This window comes from Triticum urartu, chromosome 3, assembly GCF_003073215.2.
Source record: "Triticum urartu cultivar G1812 chromosome 3, Tu2.1, whole genome shotgun sequence".
NCBI classification, from domain to species: Eukaryota; Viridiplantae; Streptophyta; class Magnoliopsida; order Poales; family Poaceae; genus Triticum; species Triticum urartu.
In genome coordinates this window covers 691,259,151-691,278,676 of record NC_053024.1, presented here as the reverse complement: position 1 = coordinate 691,278,676, position 19,526 = coordinate 691,259,151, and positions in this window count along the sequence as shown.

Below are 19,526 nucleotides of genomic sequence, written 5' to 3'. Positions count from 1 at the left end.
CTCGGATTAAAAAGTTTTTTATATGAAAAATCATCTACTCGAAAAGTTACGTCCGATGGAGACCGCCTACGGCCTGTTTGCAAATTTCTAGAATCCTCAAATTCCAAAAGGAAAAAAAGTTATGCTCAAATTTCAGTTTTTTTAAATTTTCAGTAAATCTGGTCAAACTATGGTCAAACTACTTATTCAAGAAGTATTAGTGTTACTAAATAATTATTCAAGAATATTAGTGTTATTAAATAATTATTTCACCTTTTTTGAATTTTGGTCAAATCTGGTCAAACTATGGTCAAACTGTGGTCAAACTATGGTCAAACTACTTATTCAAGAAATATTAGTGTTACTAAAAAATTATTGTTTTTTAGAACAATAGTTTTAAACTCAAACAGTGAAATATGTGACTTCATGCTCAAGCTAAATTCCTGAGGGTTAATAGGATTGACATCTTACTATTGTCAGGAAAACAACAAGTGCAGACTTGGAAACGAGGGAGAATAGAACCCGGAAGTTAAGCGTGCTCAGGCTGGAGTAGTCAGAGGATGGGTGAACGTTCGGGAAGTGAGATGATTTGGAATGATGAGGGGTGATTAGAGATTAAATTGAGCAGTGATGAGGGGTGATTAGAGATTAGAGGTTAAAATAATTCAGAAATTTGAAAATAAAAAAATTTCAAAAAAAATTTCAAAAAAAATTTCAAAAAAAAAATCAGAAAATTTCCTTTAGTACCGGTTGGTGTTACCAACCGGGACTAAAGGTGGACCGGCCACGTGGAGGGCCTTTAGTCCCGGTTCTGGATTGAACCGGTTCCAGAACCGGGACTAAAGGCCCTTACGAACCGGGACTAAAGGCCCTTTTTCTACCAGTGTGATCCTATTTTCAAAATTTGAGAAAACCCAAATATGAAAATAACGAAATCCCCAACTCTCTCCGAGGGTCCTTGAGTTGCGTGAAATTTCTAGGATCAACCAAAATGCAATAAAATATGATATGCAATGATGCTCTATTGTATAACATTCCAAATTGAAAATTTGGGATGTTACAAACCTACCCCCCTTAAGATGAATCTCGCCCTCGAGATTCGGGTTGGCTAGAAAATAGGTGAGGGTGGTCCTTCAGCAATTCGTCCTCTCGTTCCCAGGTGGCTTTATCCTCCGTGTGGTGGCTCCACTAAACTTTGCAAAACTTGATAACCTTGCTGCGGGTGACACGGTTGGCATACTCAAGAATCCTAACTGGTTTCTCCTCATAGGTCAAATCACTGTTCAACTGAATCGCTTCCAGCGGCACTGTATCTCTCAGCGGTATATCAGCCATCTCCGCGTGGCACTTCTTTAACTGGGAAACGTGGAACACGTCGTGAACTACCGACAATCCTTCGGGCAATTCCAACTTATAGGATACTTCTCCCATACGCTCCAGAACCTTCTATGGTCCTACAAAATGTGGCGCTAACTTTCCCTTAACTCCAAAGCGCTTAACTCCTCGAAGTGGAGATACTCGAAGATAAACTCGGTCTCCGACTTCGTAAACTGTCTCCTTGCGTTTAGAATCTTCGTAGCTCTTCTGCCTGGACTGGGCTACCTTGAGCCTATCGCGAATCGATTTCACCTTCTGTTCAGACTCCTTAATCAGATCCGGTCCAAATAACTAACGGTCTCCAACTTCATCCCACGACAATGGGGTCCTGCACCTCCTTCCGTACAAGGCTTCGAAAGGGGCCATCTTCAAACTAGATTGATAACTGTTGTTATAAGAGAACTCTGCGTATGGAAAATGCTCGTCCCAACTAGATCCGTAATCTAGCGCATAAGCTCTCAGCATGTCCTCCAAAATCTGATTGACTCTCTCGGCATGTCCATCTTTCTGCGGATGGAAAGCTGTACTGAACTCTATCCTGGTACCCAAAGTTTCATGCAACTGATTCCAGAACTTTGAGGTAAACTGGGTTCCTCTATCTGATACAATGCTCCTTGGAACTCCATGCAGGCATACAATCCTGGTCATGTATATCCTTGCTAACTTGGCACTAGTGTAGGTTTCCAATGAGAAAATGTCTCCAAGTCTTCAATGCATGCACTACGGCTGCTAACTCCAAATCATGCGTAGCATAATTCAACTCATGAGGCTTAAGCTATCGTGAGGCATATGACACAACTCTTCCTTCCTGCATAAGTACTGCTCCAAGTCCTCGACGTGAAGCGTCACAATACACCTCATAATCCTTGGTCTGATCCGGAAAAATCAACACTAGTGATGTAACCAGACGTTTCTTCAACTCCTGGAAACTAGCCTCACATTCCTCACTCCATTTGAACTTGGTATACTTCTTCAACAACTCCGTCATAGGCTTCGCAATCTTCGAGAAATTTTCAACGAATCTCCGGTACTATCCTGCGAGTCCAAGAAAACTCCGGATCTCTCCCACTGTTGTTGGCGCTTCCGAATTTGTCACAGTGTCAACCTTGGTGGGATCTAATGGTATACTTTCTCCGGATATAACGCGTCCGAGGAATCCAATTTCCTGCAACCAAAATTCACATTTGCTAAACTTGGCATATAACTGATGTTCTCTGAGCTTCTCAAGTACCAAACGCAAATGCTCCTTATGCTCCTCTTCATTCTTTTCGAGTAAACCAGGATATCATCAATGAACACTATGACGAACTAATCCATAAAACTTCATAAACACTTTGTTCATCATGTTCATAAAATATGCAGGTGCATTAGTCAGACCAAATGACATAATGGTATACTCGTACAGCCCATAGCTGGTAGTAAAAGCTGTCTTCGGTATATCCTGTTCTCAAATCTTCAACTGGTGGTATCCTGATCGCAGATCGATCTTGGAAAATACTTTAGCTCCTTGTAATCGATCAAACAGATCATTGATCATCGGTAGTGGTACTTGTTCTTGATGGTTACTTCATTCAATCCTCGATAATCAACAACCATCCTTAACGATCCATTCTTCTTCTCCACTAGAAGTACTGGCGATCCCCAAGGCGAAGAACTTGGGCGGATATACCCTTTATCCAGTTACTCGTTAATCTGCTTCATAATCTCTTCCAAATCCTTTGCGGGCATCCTATACGGTATCATAGATATTGGCCCTATTCCTGGCAAAAGCTCAATTAAAAACTCAATATCTCTATCCGGTGGCATGCCTGGCAACTCCTCTTGAAATACATCAACGAAATCCTTTACCACTTGTACTTCCTCTTGCACAACTCCTGTTAACGAATTTACTTGAGTCCTCTTCGGCACATGCTGGGATACATACTTGATCCTTCTTCCTTCTGGGGTGGTAAGCAAAATTGACTTACTGGCGCAATCGATGTTCTCTCCATACATCGATAGCCAATCCATACCCAGAATTACATCCAAACCTTGTGATTCCAAAATGATTAAATCCTTGGTTGGCCATATACTCCGCTCCTGGTGAGCTTACTAACAGGGGGGTTCTAAGAACTTTGGTGGAAAGGTTATACTTATCCACAAATCCCCTTGATATGTATGAATGCGATGCACCAGTATCAAAAAGAACGAGTGCAATAAATGACTTAACCAAGAACTTACCGATTATTGCATCCAGCTGCTCTTCAACCTCCTCCACGTTAACGTGGTTCACCTATCCCCTATTGAAAGGGTTTGGCTTCTTCCCAGAGCTTCCATTGTCATTTCCATTCTGAGATTCAGGACATTCATTGGCATAATGTCTGGTCTTCCAGCACTTAAAGCAAGTGACTTGGCTCAGGTCTCTCTTGGCTGGGGTTGATGGGTTGGTACGGTTCTGGCCGTTGCTTCCTCCATTCCCATTACCATTTTTGGGGCCATTATGATTGTGCGAGCTATCTCCTCCATGGGTATGCTGAAAATGTCCTCCCGGTCTAGGGGTAAAACGTGGCTTCTGCTGAGCTCCTGAATTGTACTTCCCTTGTCCATACTTCCTCTTGCGATTCTCAATCTGCTGCTGCTTCCCTTCAATCATAAGAGCACGATCTACCAACTCCTGGTAGTTGTTGAAGGTTGCTACCATCAACTGCATGCTCAACTCATCATTCAGTCCTTTCAGAAACTTCTCCTACTTAGCTGCATCCGTAGCAACGTCATCTCGGGCATAACGTGCTAGCTTACTAAAGTCCTCCACATACTGGCTACCTGTCCGTCTCCTTGGTGCAAGTTGCGAAACTCACGCTTCTTCATGGTCATAGCTCCTGCTGAAACATGGGCAGTACGGAAAGCCTGCTGGAACTGGTCCCATGTGATAGTATCAATAGGGAAAGTGGCGGTGAAATTCTCCCACCATGATGCTGTGGGTCCGTCAAGTTGATGTGCGGCAAACTTCACCTTTTACGCATCTGTGCATCCCGCCGTGGTCAATTCCCTTGCTGTTTTGCGGAGCCAATCATCTGCTACTACGGCTCGGTGCTACTGGAAAACACCGGCGGATTCAGCCTAAGAAAACGGGCTAGGTGATCAACAGGTGGTGGTGGTGGGTTATTGTTGTTGTTGTTCCCCTGATTCTGATTCTGGACTAGCAACTGCATCAATGTGTTCTGCTGCTGGATCAACTGAGTGAGCTCCAGTGGGAAGGTAAATCCGGGGTCATGTCTCGGAGGCATCTGAGGGTTTAGAAATGATGAGATTTAAGAATAGAGAGGGGTCTAAAGAGAAAACACTACCCATATGCACATGAGGCAAAAGCAAACAATTCACTTCATTCAATCAAACAAGAGCATACAATCGATCTAACTATCGCAAAAGTGCTCAGACTACTATATTTATATGGTTGACTACTACAGTGTCGTCGATGATGACGTAGTCTTCCGGACGAATCTCCTTGGGTTCTTCGTCTTCTTCTACTGGTGTAGGGCCTCCCATGAATATTCCAATCTTCTTAACTAGGTCATCATTCTTCTCCATTAGTGTCGCAGTTTCCCCCTCATATCCATCGCGTGTAAACTTGAGTTCTTCCTCCAGTTCCTTGATTCTTGTCCTCGCCTTCTTCAGATCTATCATGTCGGCGTACATCTGGTTCTCCTGACGTCAAATGTGCTGGTTTAACTCCTGGATAAAAGCTGCAATTGATCTATCCTTCTTGGTGTTGATCATCTCCCAGTGCTCATCTCGGCGCCCACAAATCTGGTAGATAGTATCCTTGAGATCATTGCGGTAAACTTCTCCAATGCATCCCATGGCGATGTGAGCTACCATGCTCTTTCCTAGACTCCAGGTTGGTGCATCAAAGGAAACTCTGTGGGCTCAATGACTGGCATGAACGTCCTTCCTGGAACTTGAACTTGAATCATCCAGCACTCCTCTTCAGGTAAAGTGGCGTTTGTAGGTTCCGATGAAGCTTGGTACTCCTATGTTCAGATATCTAGTGACTTCCTTCAAGTGACGTCCAAAGGGTGTATCTTCATCCGGTTGCATGAACTTGTTCCTTGCATCCGCCATCCTAAAGGAGTAGAAAAGATGAGAAGTCAGAATGAGAAGAGTGAGTAGTCATCTAGGGCTTTAGCTTAGTGGTCGTGTCCTGCAGTTAGCGTGTGCTCTGGTACCATCTTGTAGCGACCAGATCTCAAACGGTCCAATCTCTGTGCTCCGGTGTCATCCCTGGATCAATAATGCTGACACCACATAGTACTTGAAGGATTTATAGCAGAGTAGTAATCACACACTTATTACATCGAGAGTCTCAAAAGAGAACTTATTACAATAAATATGGCTTAAGGCCATCTAATAACGATAACAGCGGAAGGTTTGGAAGATAAGTGAGTCCATCAACTCCAACGGCATCACTGAGTATAGAACCACGACCTAAAGGCACCTTACTCGTCGTCTGAAAAGTCTGCAACATGAACGTTGCAGCCCGAAATGGGTCAGCACATGGAATATGCTGGCAATGTAACACATAGAGAGCAATGAAAGAATAAGACTATACTACATGCATATTTGGCTGGTGGAAAGCTCTATGGTTACAGTTTTGCGTAAAGCCAATTTTTCCCTACTGCAAAGGAATACATTTTATTTAACTATCATGGTGGTTGTTAAACATTGAGAGTGTAGACACCCTCTCAATCCCCATTAAATATCATCATTAAAACCCAACAAAGTTTATTAGAGTAACATGATGAGATTCCCATGATAATCCAAGTACTAGATACTCAAGATGTCCATAACCGGGGACACGGCTATCCATGATTAGTTTATACACTCTGCAGAGGTTTGCGCACTTTTTCCCACAAGACTCGAGCTCCTCCGTTGGGATTCTCGCACTACAAGGTGTTTGAGAAACGGATGACCGAGACATAGTCTTTCAGAAGCGCCAGCACCTTACGATCGGGTAGACCGTTACACCTACTTTCCCCTACATCTGCTAGTCTACCACTGTAAGAGTTCGCACAACTTAGTCAACTATGCTAGTGCCCATAGTAGCTTGTGGCTGCACACGGAAGTTTATAGCATGAATAATCTCATAATCTCTTTGAGCCCGGGTGGCGGTCCAAAAGAAAACAGGCAATCGCTGGAATACCCAGGTGCCTCAGTCCACCCAGATGTGTGCTTAGGTTACCAACTTAAATAAACCATTAATATAACAATCTCACATCTATCATGGATACACTCACCCAATCCACATCTACTAGCATAGCATGGCATAATAAGAAAACGTAGAAGTAACTCCCAAAGGTTTGATAATAAAACAGGTAATAGGTACTACCTCATCTACTTCCAAACCCACAATTTAATTAGATCCTAATCATGCAATGTGTGAGGATTAATCTAATGCAATGAAAACTGGGTAGTAGGAGGTATGATCAAAGTGTTACTTGCCTTGCTGATGATCCGCAAAACATAGCGATTCGAAGTAGCAAACGGCGCACTCGGGGTACTCTATCGCAAACAAACAAGCATACAATAAGTACTCATCTAATGCACGCGTAAAACTCAAATAAGAGATCTAACCAGAAAGTTCAACTTAAGAACTCCGGTTGGCAAAAATAATCAAATCGAAAGAAGCAACGAAAGTCAAACGGCAAAAGAAACAAGCTTCGTTTACTATTCTAGATCTAGGTCAAATTTTACAGAGGCAAAAACTGGTTTGAGTTGGTTAAACGGAAAGAGGGTTTCAAGACGAAACTCCAGGCGCTTGAATCGCCTGATTCCGATAAACGAGCGAAAAGTTATACTAAAACGAAAATCGGATCAGAAAAATCGGGGATTTAATCCGAGAAAAGAAAAACGACGAACAGATTAACGAACGAATGTTCGTTATCTGGATCTAAACGATGAACTCGTTCGTTAAAACAAACGAACGAGCGAACGCTCGGTATTTAACTAAACCGAGAAAAAAACCGATCTATCTAAAAAATGAATCTAAAAAACCGGAGGAAACCAACGGTTTTCTAGAAAAAAACAGGCGGATGGCAGCGGTTCGACCTCGTCGGCTGCGGGCTCCGGCGGTGGCGGGGCAGCAGCGCGGCGACGGCGGGCGGCTGCAGCGGGCAGCGGCGGCGGGTAGGGCGGGCGGCGCGGCTTAGGGTTAGGGTTGGGGCGGCGGCTTGGGCTGCTCGGGCCCCCGGGGCGCGCTATATAAAGCCCCGGCCAGGGAGTCCTAGCCGGATACGGCTCATAGGTCGGTACATGTTTTTTTAAATACTTACGCTCAGAAAATAAACAAAAGGAACACTAAACGGACTCCAAAAATCCCGATATAAATTTTCCCCAGCTTCTAAAATCAATCCGCACAGGATGAACATTTATTTGAGGCCTAACTGCAATTTTGAAAAACGCGTAATTTTCCTAAATTCAAATAAAATAGCAAATATAACCAAAATAAAATCTTATTTGATTTTATTATTAAATCTAAATATTTATTTATTTTGGGAAAGTCATTTTATTCCCTCTCTCATATTTTGATAATAGAAATAATTGAAGATAAAATAAATAAAATCAAATGATCCTATTTTCAAAATTTGAGAAAACTCAAATATGAAAATAACGAAATCCCCAACTCTCTCCGAGGGTCCTTGAGTTGCGTGAAATTTCTAGGATCAACCAAAATGCAATAAAATATGATATGCAATGATGCTCTATTGTATAACATTCCAAATTGAAAATTCGGGATGTTACAAACCTACCCCCCTTAAGATGAATCTCGCCCTCGAGATTCGGGTTGGCTAGAAAATAGGTGAGGGTGGTCCTTCAGCAATTCGTCCTCTCGTTCCCAGGTGGCTTTATCCTCCGTGTGGTGGCTCCACTAAACTTTGCAAAACTTGATAACCTTGCTGCGGGTGACTCGGCTGGCATACTCAAGAATCCTAACTGGTTTATCCTCATAGGTCAAATCACTGTTCAACTGATTCGCTTCCAGCGGCACTGTATCTCTCAGCGGTATATCAGCCATCTCCGCGTGGCACTTCTTTAACTGGGAAACGTGGAACACGTCGTGAACTCCTGACAATCCTTCTGGCAATTCCAACTTATAGGCTACTTCTCCCATACGCTCCAGAACCTTGTATGGTCCTACAAAATGTGGCACTAACTTTCCCTTAACTCCAAAGCGCTTAACTCCTCGAAGTGGAGATACTCGAAGATAAACTCGGTCTCCGACTTCGTAAACTATCTCCTTGCGTTTAGAATCTGCGTAGCTCTTCTGCCTGGACTGGGCTACCTTGAGCCTATCCCGAATCAATTTCACCTTCTGTTCAGACTCCTTAATCAGATCCGGTCCAAATAACTAACGGTCTCCAACTTCATCTCACGACAATGGGGTCCTGCACCTCCTTCCGTACAAGGCTTCGAAAGGGGCCATCTTCAAACTAGATTGATAACTGTTGTTATAAGAGAACTCTGCGTATGGCAAATGCTCGTCCCAACTAGATCCGTAATCTAGCGCATAAGCTCTCAGCATGTCCTCCAAAATCTAATTGACTCTCTCGGCATGTCCATCTTTCTGCGGATGGAAAGCTGTACTGAACTCTAGCCTGGTACCCAAAGTTTCATGCAACTGATTCCAGAAATTTTAGGTAAACTGGGTTCCTCTATCTGATACAATGCTCCTTGGAACTCCATGCAGGCATACAATCCTGGTCATGTATATCCTTGCCAACTTGGCACTAGTGTAGGTAGTCTTCACTGGAATGAAATGAGCTACCTTTGTCAAACGGTTGACTACAACCGAAATCGAGTCATAGCCTGAACGCGTTCTGGGCAATCCTGTGATAAAATCCATGCCTAACTTATCCCACTTCCACTCGGGTATTGGCAATGGCTGTAGCAATCCCGCTGGCTTCTGATGCTCTGCCTTTACTCTCTGACATACATCACAAACTGCTACATACTCCACAATATCCTTCTTCATTCCGGTCCACCAGAAAGTATCCTTCAAATCCAAATACATCTTGGTATTTCCTGGGTGAATCGAATATGGTGAATCATGAGCCTCTTGCAGAATTAACTTCCTGGTCTCCGGGGCATTGGGCACATAAACACGGTCTTCAAACCATAAGGTATCGTGCTCATCCTCACGAAATCCTTTAGCTTTTCCTTTGCTCATTTTCTCCTTAATAGAAGCAATCTCCTTGTCAGTCCTTTGAGCTTCTCTGATCTTATCCATCAAAGTAGACTGAATCTCCAGTGTTGCTACATAGCCTCTCGGGACTATCTCCAAACATAGCTCATGAAGATTTTCGGCTAACTCCCTTGGTAAATCTCCCGTCATTAGGGTGTTGACATGACTTTTACGGCTCAGCACATCGGCTACTACGTTAGCCTTTCCGGGGTGATAATGCAATCTCATATCACAATCCTTGATGAGCTCAAACCATCTCCTTTGCGTGAGATTCAACTCCTTCTGCGTGAAAATGTACTTCAAACTCTTGTGATCCATGTGCACCTCACAATGGTTTCCAATGAGAAAATGTCTCCAAGTCTTCAATGAATGCACTACGGCTGCTAACTCAAAATCATGCGTAGCATAATTCAACTCATGAGGCTTAAGCTGTCGTGAGGCATATGAAACAACTCTTCCTTCCTACATAAGTACTGCTCCAAGTCCTCGACGTTAAGCGTCACAATACACCTCATAATCCTTGGTCTGATCCGGCAAAATCAACACTGGTGATGTAACCAGACGTTTCTTCAACTCCTGGAAACTAGCCTCACATTCCTCAGTCCATTTGAACTTGGTATACTTTTTCAACAACTCTGTCATAGGCTTTGCAATCTTCGAGAAATTTTCAATGAATCTCCGGTACTATCCTGCGAGTCCAAGAAAACTCCTGATCTCTCCCACTGTTGTTGGCGCTTCCAAATTTGTCACAGTGTCAACCTTGGTGGGATCTACTAGTATACTTTCTCCGGATATAATGTGTCCGAGTAATCCAATTTCCTGCAACCAAAATTCACATTTGCTAAACTTGGCATATAACTGATGTTCTCTGAGCTTCTCAAGTACCAAACGCCAATGCTCCTTATGCTCCTCTTCATTCTTTGAGTAAACCAGGATATCATCAATGAACACTATGACAAACTAATCCAAAAACTTCATAAACACTTTGTTCATCATGTTCATAAAATATGCAGGTGCATTAGTCAGACCAAATGACATAATGGTATACTCGTACAGCCCATAGCTGGTAGTAAAAGCTGTCTTCGGTATATCCTGTTCTCAAATCTTCAACTGGTGGTATCCTGATCGCAGATCGATCTTGGAAAATACTTTAGCTCCTTGTAATCGATCAAACAGATCATTGATCATCGGTAGTGGTACTTGTTCTTGATGGTTACTTCATTCAATCCTCGATAATCAACAACCATCCTTAACGATCCATTCTTCTTCTCCACTAGAAGTACTGGCGATCCCCAAGGCGAAGAACTTGGGCGGATATACCCTTTATCCAGTTACTCGTTAATCTGCTTCATAATCTCTTCCAAATCCTTTGCGGGCATCCTATACGGTATCATAGATATTGGCCCTATTCCTGGCAAAAGCTCAATTAAAAACTCAATATCTCTATCCGGTGGCATGCCTGGCAACTCCTCTTGAAATACATCAACGAAATCCTTTACCACTTGTACTTCCTCTTGCACAACTCCTGTTAACGAATTTACTTGAGTCCTCTTCGGCACATGCTGGGATACATACTTGATCCTTCTTCCTTCTGGGGTGGTAAGCAAAATTGACTTACTGGCGCAATCGATGTTCTCTCCATACATCGATAGCCAATCCATACCCAGAATTACATCCAAACCTTGTGATTCCAAAATGATTAAATCCTTGGTTGGCCATATACTCCGCTCCTGGTGAGCTTACTAACAGGGGGGTTCTAAGAACTTTGGTGGAAAGGTTATACTTATCCACAAATCCCCTTGATATGTATGAATGCGATGCACCAGTATCAAAAAGAACGAGTGTAATAAATGACTTAACCAAGAACTTACCGATTATTGCATCCAGCTGCTCTTCAACCTCCTCCACGTTAACGTGGTTCACCTATCCCCTATTGAAAGGGTTTGGCTTCTTCCCAGAGCTTCCATTGTCATTTCCATTCTGAGATTCAGGACATTCATTGGCATAATGTCTGGTCTTCTAGCACTTAAAGCAAGTGACTTGGCTCAGGTCTCTCTTGGCTGGGGTTGATGGGTTGGTACGGTTCTGGCCGTTGCTTCCTCCATTCCCATTACCATTTTTGGGGCCATTATGATTGTGCGAGCTATCTCCTCCATGGGTATGCTGAAAATGTCCTCCCGGTCTAGGGGTAAAACGTGGCTTCTGCTGAGCTCCTGAATTGTACTTCCCTTGTCCATACTTCCTCTTGCGATTCTCAATCTGCTGCTGCTTCCCTTCAATCATAAGAGCACGATCTACCAACTCCTGGTAGTTGTTGAAGGTTGCTACCATCAACTGCATGCTCAACTCATCATTCAGTCCTTTCAGAAACTTCTCCTACTTAGCTGCATCCGTAGCAACGTCATCTCGGGCATAACGTGCTAGCTTACTAAAGTCCTCCACATACTGGCTACCTGTCCGTCTCCTTGGTGCAAGTTGCGAAACTCACGCTTCTTCATGGTCATAGCTCCTGCTGAAACATGGGCAGTACGGAAAGCCTGCTGGAACTGGTCCCATGTGATAGTATCAATAGGGAAAGTGGCGGTGAAATTCTCCCACCATGATGCTGTGGGTCCGTCAAGTTGATGTGCGGCAAACTTCACCTTTTACGCATCTGTGCATCCCGCCGTGGTCAATTCCCTTGCTGTTTTGCGGAGCCAATCATCTGCTACTACGGCTCGGTGCTACTGGAAAACACCGGCGGATTCAGCCTAAGAAAACGGGCTAGGTGATCAACAGGTGGTGGTGGTGGGTTATTGTTGTTGTTGTTCCCCTGATTCTGATTTTGGACTAGCAACTGCATCAATGTGTTCTGCTGCTGGATCAACTGAGTGAGCTCCAGTGGGAAGGTAAATCCGGGGTCATGTCTCGGAGGCATCTGAGGGTTTAGAAATGATGAGATTTAAGAATAGAGAGGGGTCTAAAGAGAAAACACTACCCATATGCACATGAGGCAAAAGCAAACAATTCACTTCATTCAATCAAACAAGAGCATACAATCGATCTAACTATCGCAAAAGTGCTCAGACTACTATATTTATATGGTTGACTACTACAGTGTCGTCGATGATGACGTAGTCTTCCGGACGAATCTCCTTGGGTTCTTCGTCTTCTTCTACTGGTGTAGGGCCTCCCATGAATATTCCAATCTTCTTAACTAGGTCGTCATTCTTCTCCATTAGTGTCGCAGTTTCCCCCTCATATCCATCGCGTGTAAACTTGAGTTCTTCCTCCAGTTCCTTGATTCTTGTCCTCGCCTTCTTCAGATCTATCATGTCGGCATACATCTGGTTCTCCTGACGTCAAATGTGCTGGTTTAACTCCTGGATAAAAGCTGCAATTGATCTATCCTTCTTGGTGTTGATCATCTCCCAGTGCTCATCTCAGCGCCCACAAATCTGGTAGATAGTATCCTTGAGATCATTGCGGTAAACTTCTCCAATGCATCCCATGGCGATGTGAGCTGCCATGCTCTTTCCTAGACTCCAGGTTGGTGCATCAAAGGAAAACTCTGTGGGCTCAATGACTGGCATGAACGTCCTTCCTGGAACTTGAACTTGAATCATCCAGCACTCCTCTTCAGGTAAAGTGGCGTTTGCAGGTTCCGGTGAAGCTTGGTACTCCTATGCTCAGATATCTAGTGACTTCCTTCAAGTGACGTCCAAAGGGTGTATCTTCATCCGGTTGCATGAACTTGTTCCTTGCATCCGCCATCCTAAAAGAGTAGAAAAGATGAGAAGTCAGAATGAGAAGAGTGAGTAGTGATCTAGGGCTTTAGCTTAGTGGTCGTGTCCTACAGTCAGCGTGTGCTCTGGTACCATCTTGTAGCGACCAGATCTCAAACGGTCCAATCTCTGTGCTCCGGTGTCATCCCTGGATCAATAATGCTGACACCACATAGTACTTGAAGGATTTATAGCAGAGTAGTAATCACACACTTATTACATCGAGAGTCTCAAAAGAGAACTTATTACAATAAATATGGCTTAAGGCCATCTAATAACGATAACAGCGGAAGGTTTGGAAGATAAGTGAGTCCATCAACTCCAACAGCATCACTGAGTATAGAACCACGACCTAAAGGCACCTTACTCATCGTCTGAAAAGTCTGCAACATGAACGTTGCAGCCCGAAATGGGTCAGCACATGGAATATGCCGGCAATGTAACACATAGAGAGCAATGAAATAATAAGACTATACTACATGCATATTTGGCTGGTGGAAAGCTCTATGGTTACAGTTTTGCGTAAAGCCAATTTTTCCCTACTGCAAAGGAATACATTTTATTTAACTATCATGGTGGTTGTTAAACATTGAGAGTGTAGACACCCTCTCAATCCCCATTAAATATCATCATTAAAACCCAACAAAGTTTATTAGAGTAACATGATGAGATTCCCATGATAATCCAAGTACTAGATACTAAAGATGTCCATAACCGGGGACACGGCTATCCATGATTAGTTTATACACTCTGCAGAGGTTTGCGCACTTTTTCCCACAAGACTCGAGCTCCTCCGTTGGGATTCTCGCACTACAAGGTGTTTGATAAACGGATGACCGAGACATAGTCTTTCAGAAGCGCCAGCACCTTACGATCGGGTAGACCGTTACACCTACTTTCCCCTACATCTGCTAGTCTACCACTGTAAGAGTTCGCACAACTTAGTCAACTATGCTAGTGCCCATAGTAGCTTGTGGCTGCACACGAAAGTTTATAGCATGAATAATCTCATAATCTCTTTGAGCCCGGGTGGCGGTCCAAAAGAAAACAGGCAATCGCTGGAATACCCAGGTGCCTCAGTCCACCCAGATGTGTTCTTAGGTTACCAACTTAAATAAACCATTAATATAACAATCTCACATCTATCATGGATATACTCACCCAATCCACATCTACTAGCATAGCATGGCATAATAAGAAAACGTAGAAGTAACTCCCAAAGGTTTGATAATAAAACAGGTAATAGGTACTACCTCATCTACTTCCCAAACCCACAATTTAATTAGATCCTAATCATGCAATGTGTGAGGATTGATCTAATGCAATGAAAACTGGGTAGTAGAAGGTATGATCAAAGTGTTACTTGCCTTGCTGATGATCCGCAAAACCTAGCGATTCGAAGTACCAAGCGGCGCACTCCGGGTACTCTATCGCAAATAAACAAGCATACAATAAGTACTCATCTAATGCACGGGAAAACACAAATAAGAGATCTAACCAGAAAGTTCAACTTAAGAACTCCGGTTGGCAACAAGAATCAAAGCGAACGAAGCAACGAAAGTCAAACGGCAAAAGAAACAAGCTTCGTTTACTATTCTGGATCTAGGTCAAATTTTACAAAGGCAAAAACTGGTTTGAGTTGGTTAAGCGGAAAGAGGGTTTCGAGACGAAACTCCAGGCGCTTGAATCGCCTGATTCCGATAAACGAGCGAAAAGTTATACTAAAAAAATCGGATCAGAAATCGCTATCAGAAAAATCGCGGATTTAATCCGAGAAAAGAAAAACGACGAACTGATTAACGAACGAATGTTTGTTATCTGGATCTAAACGATGAACGTGTTCGTTAAAATGAACGAACGAGCGAATGCTCGCTAATTACTAAACCGAGAAAAAAAACCTATCTATCTAAAAAACGGATCTAAAAAAACCAAAAAAACGGTGAAAACCAACGGTTTTCTAAAAAAAACTGCCGGGTAGCGGCGGTTCGACCTCGTCGGCGGCGGGGCGGCGGCGGCTGCAGCGGGCAGCAGCGGCGGGGAGGTTGGGCGGCGCGGCTTAGGGTTAGGGTTGGGGCGGCGGCTTGGGCTGCTCGGGCCCCTGGGGCGCGCTATATAAAGCCCCGGCCAGGGAGTCCTGGCCGGATACGGCCATTAGGTCAGTACATGTTTTTAAACAAAAAACTTACGCTGAGAAAAAAACAAAAGGAATACTAAACGGACTCCGAAAATCCTGAAATAAATTTTCCCCGGCTTCTAAAATCAAGATGCACAGGATGAACATTTATTTGGGGCCTAAATGCAATTTTGAAAAATGCGCATTTTTTCTAAATTCAAATAAAATAGCAAATAAAACCAAAATAAAATCTTATTTGATTTTATTATTAAATCCTCAATATTTCTTTATTTTGGGAAAAGTCATTTTATTCCCTCTCTCATATTTTGATAATAGAAATAATTGAACATAAAATAAATAAAATAAAATGATCCTATTTTCAAAATTTGAGAAAACTCAAATATGAAAATAACGAAATCCCCAACTCTCTCTGACGGTCCTTGAGTTGCGTGAAATTTCTAAGATCAACCAAAATGCAATAAAATATGATATGCACTGATGCTCTATTGTATAACATTCCAAATTGAAAATTTGGGATCTTAGAGTTGTCATCTGAGATTTATTATTATTGCTCGCTAGTTGATTATGCCATTGATATGAGTAAGCATGAGACCTAAGCGTTATTGTGAATATGGTTAGTTCATAATCTTTGCTGAAAACTTGAATGCTAGCTTTACATATTTACAACAACAAGAGCAAACAGAGTTTGTAAAAGTTTTTCTTTATCACTTTTAGTTTATCAACTGAATTTCTTGAGGACAAGCAAATGTTTAAGCTTGGGGGAGTTGATAAATCTCCGTCGTATCTACTTTTACAAATACTTTTGCCCTTGTTTTGGACTCTAACTTGCATGATTTGAATGGAACTAACCCGGAATGACGCTGTTTTCATCAGAATTGCCATGGTGTTATTTATGTGCAGAAACAAAAGTTCTCGGAATGACATGAAACTCCACGGAGATTACTTTTGGAAATAATAAAAAATACTGGCAAAGAATCAAGGCCAGGGGGCCCACACCCTAGCCACGAGGGTGGGGGGCGCGCCCCCTGCCTCATGGGCCCCCTGGAGCTCCTCCAACCTCAACTCCAACTCTATATATTCACTTTCGGGGAGAAAAAAAGCCAGAGAGAAAGATTCTTCGCTTTTTACGATACGGAGCCCCTGCCAAGCCCTAAACTCTCTCGGGAGGGCTGATCTGGAGTCCGTTCGGGGCTCCGGAGAGGGGAATCCGTCGCCATCATCATCATCAACCTACCTCCATCACCAATTTCATGATGCTCACCGCTCTGAGTGAGTAATTCCATCGTAGGCTTGCTGGACGGTGATGGGTTGGATGAGATTTATCATGTAATCGAGTTAGTTTTTGTTAGGGTTTGATCCTTGGTATCCACTATGTTCGGAGATTGGTGTTGCTATGACTTTGCTATGCTTAATGCGTGTCACTAGGGCCCGAGTGCCATGATTTCAGATCTAAATCTATTATGTTTTCATCAATATACGAGAGTTCTTGATCCTATCTTCCAAGTCTATAGTCACCTATTATGTGTTATGACCCGTTAACCCTGAAGTGACAATAATCGGGACCACTACCGGTGATGACCGCAGTTTGAGGAGTCCATGTATTCACTATGTGTTAATGCTTTGGTCCGGTACTCTATTGAAAGGAGGCCTTAATATCCCTTAGTTTCCGCTAGGACCCCGCTGCCACGGGGGGGGGGGGGGGGGGGGGGGGGGGGGGGGGGGTAGGACAAAAGATGTCATGCAAGTTCTTTTCCATAAGCACGTATGACTATATTCGGAATACATGCCTACATTACATTGATGAATTGGAGCTAGTTCTGTGTCACCCTAGGTTATGACCTTTACATGATGAACCGCATCCGACATAATTCTCTATCACCGATCCATTGCCTACGAGCTTTCCATATATTGTTCTTCGCTTACTTACTTTTCCGTTGCTATTGTTACAATCACTAGAAAACACCAAAAATATTACTTTTGCTATCGTTACCTTTTGCTACCGTTACCACTACTATCATATTACTTTGCTACTAAATACTTTGCAGCGGATATTAAGTTTCTAGGTGTGGTTCAATTGACAACTCAGCTGCTAATACTTGAGAATATTCTTTGGCTCCCCTTGTGTCGAATCAATAAATTTTGGTTGAATACTCTACCCTCGAAAACTGTTGTGATCCCCTATACTTGTGGGTTATCATGTTCCTTGAGAAAACTAAGTTGGAAGATGATAGTAGCAATGATGCGGACGTGATGTGAGGATTATCCTCATTGCTGCATAGAAGAATTATGTCCTTGATGCATCGCTAGGTGACAGACCAGTTGCAGGAGCTGATGCAGTCGTTATGAACATTTGACAAGCTCGGTATGATGACTACTTGATAGTTTAGTGTGCCATACTTTACATCTTAGAACCGGGACTTCAAAAACATTTTGAAACACCACGGAGCATATGAGATGTTCCAAGAGCTGAAATTGGTATTTCAGACTCATTCCCATGTTAAGAGGTATGAGACCTCTGACAAGTACTTTGACTACAAGATGGAGGAGAATAGATCAACTAGTGAGCAAGTGCTCAGAATGTCTGAGTACTACAATCACTTGAATCAAGTGGGAGTTAATCATGCAGATAAGATAGTGATTGACAGAGTCCTCTAGTCACTATCACCAAGTTACTGGAACTTTGTGATGTGTTATAATATGCAAGGGATAACAGAAATGATTCCCAAGCTCTTTGCGGTGCTGAAATCGGCGAAGGTAGAAATCAAGAAAAGTGTCAAGTGTTGATTGTTGACAAGACCACTAGTTTGAAGTAAAAGGGCAAGGGAAAGAAAGGGAACTTAAAGAAGAATGTCAAGCAAGTTGCCACTCCCATGAAGAAGCCCAAAGCTAGACCTAAGCCTGAAACTGAGTGCTTCCACTGCAAAGGGAATGCTCACTGGAAGCGGAACTACCCCAAATACATGGCGGATAAGAAGGATGGCAAAGTGAACAAAAGTATATTTGATATACATGTTATTGATGTGTACTTTACTAGTGTTCATAATAACCCCAGGGTATTTGATACCGATTCAGTTGCTAAGATTAGTAACTCGAAACATGAGTTGCAAAATGAACTGAGACGATGTGTGTTGGAAATGATTCCAAGGTTGATAAGACCACCATCGCACACTCCTTTCACCTTTGGGATTAGTGTTGAACCTAAAGTAAATGTTATTTGGGATCTACGTTAAGCATGAATATGATTGGATCATGTTTATTGCAATACGGTTATTCATTTAAGTCAAAGAATAATTGTTGTTCTGTTTACATGAATAAAATCTTCTATGGTCATACACTTAATATAAATGGTTTACTGAATCTCGATCATAGAGATACACATATTCATAATATTGAAGCCAAAAGATGCAAAGTTAATAATGATAGTGCAACTTATTTGTGGCACTGCCATTTAGGTCATATTGGTGTAAAGCGCATGAAGAAACTCCATGCTGATGGGCTTTTGGAATCACTTGATGCTTCCGGACCATGCCTCATGGGCAAGATGACTAAGACTCCGTTCTATGAAATAATGGAGCGAGGCACTGACTTATTGGAAATAATATATACTGATGTATGCGGTCCGATGAGTGTTGAGGCTCGCGGCGGGTATCGTTATTTTCTAACCTTCACAGATGATTTTGAGCAGATATGGGTATATTTGAAAAGTTCAAAGAATTTCAGCGTGAAGTGAAAATCATCATAACAAGAAAATAAAGTTTCTACAATCTGATCGCAGAGGCGAATATTTGAGTTGCGAGTTTGGTCTTCATTTAAAACAATGTGGAATAGTTTCACAACTCACACCACCGGCAACACCACAGTGTAATGGTGTGTCCGAACGCCGTAACCGTACTTTATTAGATATGGTGCGATCTATGATGTCTCTTACCAATTTACCACCATCGTTTTGGGGTTATGCATTAGAGAAAACTTCATTCACGTTAAATAGGGCACCATCTAAATCCGTTGAGATGATATCGTATGAACTGTGGTTTGGCAAGAAACCTAAGCTGTC